Genomic DNA, 7,368 nt, shown 5'->3' on the forward strand with positions numbered 1-7,368 from the left:
TTCAGAACCGCATAGAGAGGCTCTGCAGAAAGTCTTGGATGTGCCTTATGTCGATCACGATGTCACAATAGAACAGTTCGATAGCATTGTTGCAAACATTACTGCTTGTAACACTTTGAGTTTCTGTGACTCTGATCTCCCTGAGGAGGGAAGAGACCACAACTTGGCTTTACAAATTTCCATGAATTGCAAAGACGACGCCATGTCCAACGTGCTGGTGGACACTGGGTCATCCCTGAATGTATTTCCAAAATCCACTCTCGCAAGATTGTCATTTCAAGGGCCTCCCATGAGGCAGAGTGGGGTTGTTGTGAAAGCTTTTGATGGGTCGCGTAAGACTGTGATTGGGGAAGTTGATCTCCCAATCAAGTTGGACCAAGTAATTTCCATATTGCCTTCCAGGTTAGGGATATCCACCCATCCTATAGATGTCTCCTTGGCAGACCATGGATTCACGAGGCAGGCGCCGTGACATCCACCCTACACCAGAAGCTGAAATTCGTGAAGAACAAGAAACTGGTTGTGGTAGGGGGAGAAAAGGCTCTCCCGGTTAGCCACCTGTCTTCCTTCTCATACATAGATGCTGAGGATGAAGTTGGAATGCCTTTCCAAGCTTTATCTATAGCTGAGCCTGTTGAGAAGAGAACTCCTTCATTTGCTTCCTATCGAGATGCGAAACTGGCCATTGAATGTGGTGCAGTTGCTGGACTAGGAAAATGATTGAGCTTGAAGATAACAAGTCTCGGGCTGGCATTGGCTTTTCTTCTGGGGTCTTCAATGAGAAGGGTTGTTCAAGAGTGGAGGTTTCATCCACACCGGTCAAGATGAAGATGCTGTTGCTGTTCTAGAAGAAGATGCAGAGGATTCTGACAACTTTGTCATCCCTGTAGGGATCTGCCACAATTGGGTCGCTGTGGATGTTCCTACAGTTATCCATAAATCAAAGTAATAATCACTTTGTTTAAAAACCCTTCTCCCATGCCAAAAGGAGAAGCGATGACATTGTTGGCAGCATAATACAATGATATTTTCATTCAATAAATTCATGTTAAATGTTTGTTTTTCCAATTATTTTCCCTTTTTTCTTTTTGCATGAAATTGGTGATCACAAAAAACCCTAAAAAATAAGAATAAAATCAATCTTATCATTTGCATAATGATTGCCTTGTTTGATTTCTAAAAAGCTTTCATATCCAAAATCATTATGCAGGTTGATATCTAAACCCATTGAACATAATGATCCAATGTCATCTCCCAATTTTGAATTCCCTGTATTCGAGGCAGGGGAAGATGATGTTGAAGGGATTCCTGACGAGATTACCCGTCTTCTTGAGCATGAAAATAAAATCATTCAACCGCATCTTGAGAATTTGGAAACAGTCAACTTGGGGTCTGAAGATTGTGTTCGAATGGTGAAGATTGGGGCACTCCTGGAAGAGTCTGTTAAGAAGGGGTTGATCGAATTGTTACGAGAATATTCCGATATCTTCGCTTGGTCGTATGAAGACAAGCCAGGTCTAGATACAGATATTGTGCAACATTTCCTGCCTCTGAAGCCTGAGTGCGTGCCTGTGAAGCAGAAACTCAGAAGAACTCATCCCGATATGGCAGTGAAGATCAAAGAAGAAGTTCAAAAGCAAATTGATGCACTGTTTCTGGTGACTTCTACGTATCCTCAATGGGTGGCCAATATTGTGCCCGTGCCCAAGAAAGACGGAAAAGTCCGGATGTGTGTGGATTATCGAGATTTGAATAAAGCTAGTCTGAAAGATGATTTCCCTCTACCACACATTGATATGTTGGTAGACAATACAACTAAATTCAATATCTTCTCCTTTATGGACGAATTTTCCGGATATAATCAGATCAAGATGGCACCCGAGGATATGGAGAAGACAACATTCATCACACCTTGGGGAACATTCTGTTATCGAGTGATGCCCTTCGGTTTGAAGAACGCCGGAGCCACGTATCAAGGAGCTATGACTCCCTTGTTTCATGATATGATGCACAAGGAGATAGAGGTCTATGTTGATGATATGATTGCTAAGTCAAGAACGGAAGTGGAACATGTAGAGCATTTGTTGAAGCTTTTTCAGCGTTTGAGGAAGTTCAAGCTTCGTCTGAATCCCAACAAGTGTACATTTGGAGTCCGTTCTGGAAAGTTATTGGGCTTTATTGTCAGCGAAAGAGGTATTGAGGTTGATCCTGCAAAGGTCAAAGCAATACAAGAGATGTCTGCACCCAAAACTGAGAAGCAAGTCCGAGGCTTTCTTGGCCGCTTGAATTATATTTCCAGATTCATATCCCATATGACTGCCACATGTGCGCCGATATTCAAGCTCCTCCGTAAAGATTAGTCTCATGATTGGACCGAGGATTGCCAGAAAGCTTTTGACAGTATCAAAGAGTATCTGTCTGAACCTCCGATCCTGTCTCCGCCTATAGAAGGAAGACCTTTGATCATGTATCTGACAGTTCTTGAAGACTCGATGGGTTGTGTCCTTGATCAGCAAGACGAATTCGGAAAGAAAGAATATGCTATTTACTATCTGAGTAAGAAGTTCACTGATTGTGAGTCTCGATACTCAATGCTTGAGAAGACATGTTGTGCTTTGGCTTGGTCCGCTAAGCGTTTACGCCAGTATATGAAAAATCATACAACTTGGTTGATATCCAGAATAGATCCAATCAAGTACATCTTTGGGAAGCCTTCTTTAACCGGGAGGATTGCCCGTTGGCAGATGTTGTTATCTGAGTATTGTCGCATTCGCGAAAAACAACCGGCGGGCTAAAACAAAAACAACACAGAGCCGCCACTGCACGTTATTTATCCCAAGATAGGGAAAGGAAACGCTCAGAGAAACCTAGAAAAAGCATGGTCTCGCGACCAAAGAGAAAGGGTAAAGGGAGTCGGTTACGCAAGGGGAAGGTATTAGCACCCCTCACGTCCGTCGTACTCGACGGGATCCACGCTCTAAAGAAAGAAAAGGTTGCTAAAACATCACACACACACACCGAAGACAACACAGGTGGGGTAAAAGAGGAGAGGGCTCGCTAGGACATCGCGTCCTATGCCTACGTATCTCGTCTGGAACGAGAATCAGAGCTGCCGTAGTTCGGCTCACGCACGCCAAACAAACAAACACAAATACAGGCAAACTAGGAGCCTGAATGCCAATCACTGGACTTACATCAGCATCCGCACCAAAACACACACAAGAAGGCAAACGTGGAGCCCGACCGCCAATCACTGGACTTAAATCGGCATTCGAACCAGACACACAATCAGGATACGGACAGCCAATCGCTGGGCTACATCCATATCCTGACACACAAGAAGATAACAAGCAAACACACACAAAAAGAAAAAAAAGTGCCCGGAGAGACCTCGCACGGTCTCCTGCCTACATACCTCGTCTGGAACGAGGATCAGGGCGATATAGTTCCCCTGAAAGGGAAAGAAATTCTAGCCAGAAACCAAGGGGAGACACACTACCAGGGAGCTGTACTCGAGCCTAGTGTTATCATGCATCATTGCCCTATGTTGTGGTTTCTACCTACTTGCACAACAGCAAGCTAATCCTATCCAGGAAGAAAGCAAGCATGCAAGCATCAATCACAATAAAACAAACATTTCACATAGCACACACTATATCCAGTCAAGTGAGGCTCAAACAAGGGTGGACTGCCGAGGCAAGTCATCTGTACAAGGTAGAGTTAGCTCTTAACCCTGCCATTGAGGGGCTAAGGTGAAGCTGATGAAAGGTGAGTGAAGATTAGACTTTACAGCTCTTATCCCTGATCAGGGAGAGCTTCAGACAACGGAGCGTGGGTCCAGAATGGAGGGACCCTTCTACGCTCAAGACTCTGACACAACTGTACAAAGTACAAGATCTTGGGTTTGTGTCCCAATGCATCAACACAGTGGTGTGAGCAGAGGGACGACTCAACAGAATAGCGGGGGATAGATTGCATATCCCTTGGGTTCCGCCAATTGCCTCATAGAGGTCTTTACCTGCTTGGCACAAAAGTAAACAATCACAAACATCGCCTCTTAAGGAGGACTTCAGACAGTTGCCTGGCTAAATAACAAGCCAGGTCTTCCAGACTACATGAAGACAAGAGAGTCTACCTCAACTGGTTTATACAACCAAGCAGCAGCAAGCAAGTTCTTAAAGAACTGTAAGCGACTAAATGTACCTGAAATCAATCAAGTATCATCAGTACTCAGACAAACCAACAGTAAACATCAAAAGTCAATCTATACAGACAACACAAGTTAATGCACATAAATGCAAGCCATGAGCCCAAGCTCAAGCATCAAATCCTACAACACAAAAATCAATGTTAGTTGACAACATCAAACAAACTCAATTTATAACTTGCATTGTTCTCCTTATGCCTTTTGCATTTCAACCTGAAAATCCAAACCAAATGTGAGAAACTAGACCACTAGGCCAAGCCTAGGGTCCAAAGGAGATAAAAAAATCCTAAACAGCAAGTGAAATTTATCCAAAATCACATTCAAACAAATTAGAAACAAATGCAATTGGTCCCATGCTCATATCAATCACCATTATCATTTTATGCACAAAATAGCATCCAACATGTAATTTGCAACTTCAAATGACCAAACAGAACTATCTCAATCAAAAGCATACCAAAACAATTCAATTAATTCCACAAAAATTCACACTAAACAGGACACATTCAAGGCATAGCATGTCAATTTTCAGCTCAATTGGACAAAAGGAAGTAGGTCAATGAAAATCAAGAAGTTCAGACACATTTATACAAGCCAAAACAAGGCATCCAAACAAGCATTAACTTCCATAAATCATAAAACAGTGACAACAATTAAGAAATGAATGGGATCAAAACCACAATGTCCTATAATGTGCCTACAATGCGCATACCAAATTTCATCTTCATCCAATACAATATGAGAATTTCACAAGCAAAATGCCAACATGTGTCACACTAACTCACAAAATGATCATACAGAGAAGAAAATTATCAATCAATTAGAAAACTCCATCAAAAATTCCAGCAAAAATCACATGTAATCTTGACATATCAATGATCATTCGTGCAAAAAATTAGAGCAATTCAACATTCCTAAGCCAGGCAAATAAAATCATGAAATTGACCTAGCTTGGTGTGACACAAATTGTCACACCTTAATTCAAAAATTCATATCTAATCAACCAAGTATCCAAAAATCACAAACTCTACATGAAAATCACCAGCAATGAGTCCAGAACAAGCACAAAAATTTTCATTCATTTCTTTGCAAGCATCATCATTTCATGAAGGATTTGGAAAAACATATGCAAATGTGACACATACAATCAAACCTTAGGCCAATTAAATTTCCACACGTGCAAAAAATCGACAAAAATCGTAATCAAATTCTACACATCATCATGAGAACAATGCAAAAAATTTCACAAAATTTGGATGAGTTTTGAAGCCTCTATGAATTTTGTAAGATCATGTAATCAAATGAAAATGAAATGAAAAACAAAATGAAATAATAATTAATTAATACAGAAAATGGCAATTTGGTAAATTTAAAGGAACCGGCCAAAACGGCGCCGTTTGGATTAGTGACCAGGGCGCGTTTTCATTGGTTAAAAAAAAGCGGTAAACAACATTCAAAAACAGCAAGGCATCAAACGCGATCAAACAGCCTATTTTCCAGAAAAACTTCAAGAACATCATCGTTCTTCATCATGAATTTCCAGATTTCATCACGAACATACATCAACCAAACACGACAATCCTTATACCGTTGTGACCGTCCTTCAACCAGGATTCAAGATATGTGATCGATTCAATCTAACTCTAAGCCTATTGCACGGATCGAACGAATTAAGATATGACATCAAACATTCAAATCAATATATCTCTCTCTACGCTTAACCAATTCACAAACCACGACTTGCATGTTGATCTATGATGAATAAACTACAAAACGCATGTCACAATTCAAGAAATGGTGAGATTCGAAAATTAACCTTATGATGAAGCAGTCGATGATTCTTGATGTATTTTCGAGCAAAAACCAAAAACAGATTGAGATTGATGGTGAGGAAGTTGAATGCAACTCGTGCCTTAGCTCAAAGATGCTTCAATTGGAAGAACTAGCCAAATGCCATTGTTGTGCAAGCTTGCAACAGTCCTTGTTCTTGAAGGTTCTTCCACTAATTCACCAAAACAGTTGTAAATCAAGGTTCATGGAGCACGAATCAAAAAGAATTATCCAATTTGATGAAGAATTGGTGAAGTTTGGATCAAAAATGTTGATGAAGTTCTTGAGAGAATGTGGGAGAAAATGGAGGGAAAGTTTGTTAGATTTCTTGGAATGTGCAATTGTGATTAGCATTCTGTTACAATTAGAGCTTTATACCAATGCCTTAATCACTTCTTAATCTCAAATTAGCAAAAATGAGTTGGATTAGCATAATGTGTTTTCTTAATGCAAGGGCAAAAGTGACCTTTCCAAATTGGCTATGTGACAGCAAGATGACAGCTCAAACAACTTTCAATTGGCATTTGGAGTGTGTTGGCTTTGGTCTCATGTCAATTGGCCTTGTAAATCTCAAAATCACATGTTCACACCAAAAATACACTTAAGTCCACTTGAATTTTGACTTTTTACATTGACCATTTTTGATGAATTTTGATCATACACCATGAAAGTACATGTGAAATGGGGTTTGCTCATAAAAAGATCATCCATTTTGGACATCCCATGTGAAAGTTATGCCACTTTGATTATAGGCATTTTTGGAAAATGAATGGATCATAACTTGTCAACCATACATGGGAATTTCAAGTTCTTGGACTTTTTGGAAAGGTGAGAGCAAGATCTACAACTTTCATGTTGAACAAATTTTCATTTGAAGCTTTTTTGGACACGTAATTTTGTGATGAAAAACTTTCCATTTTTGGAAACTTCCATTACAAGTCACTTTCTATTTTTGGCAATTTTTGTCCTGACTTTATTTTCTTCATTCTTGAGGTTTGACATGTCAAATGAAACTTGTTTCAACCTGAACGAAGTGTATCCAACTCTCTCCCACCTCCAAATCCATAAAATCAAGCACAGTTGACCACAGTTGACTTTTTCAGCTGATAGATGAATTTGGCAATGCACTGATCAAGCTGAGCCCCAATCTTCTGATGAAATGGCTCAAGGATGAAACCCTAGCCTCCATAAGCTCAATACAATCATGAAATGATTCCCATATCCATCATAGACCCCATCTCCTTGCTATGCCCTGATTGGCCCAATGCGATCGATTAGGGTTGACCAGTGGTCAAAACCCTAATCTCAAGGTGACTGATCAATCTTCTGAA

This window comes from Lathyrus oleraceus, chromosome 7 (assembly GCF_024323335.1).
Source record: "Lathyrus oleraceus cultivar Zhongwan6 chromosome 7, CAAS_Psat_ZW6_1.0, whole genome shotgun sequence".
Classification (NCBI taxonomy): Eukaryota; Viridiplantae; Streptophyta; class Magnoliopsida; order Fabales; family Fabaceae; genus Lathyrus; species Lathyrus oleraceus.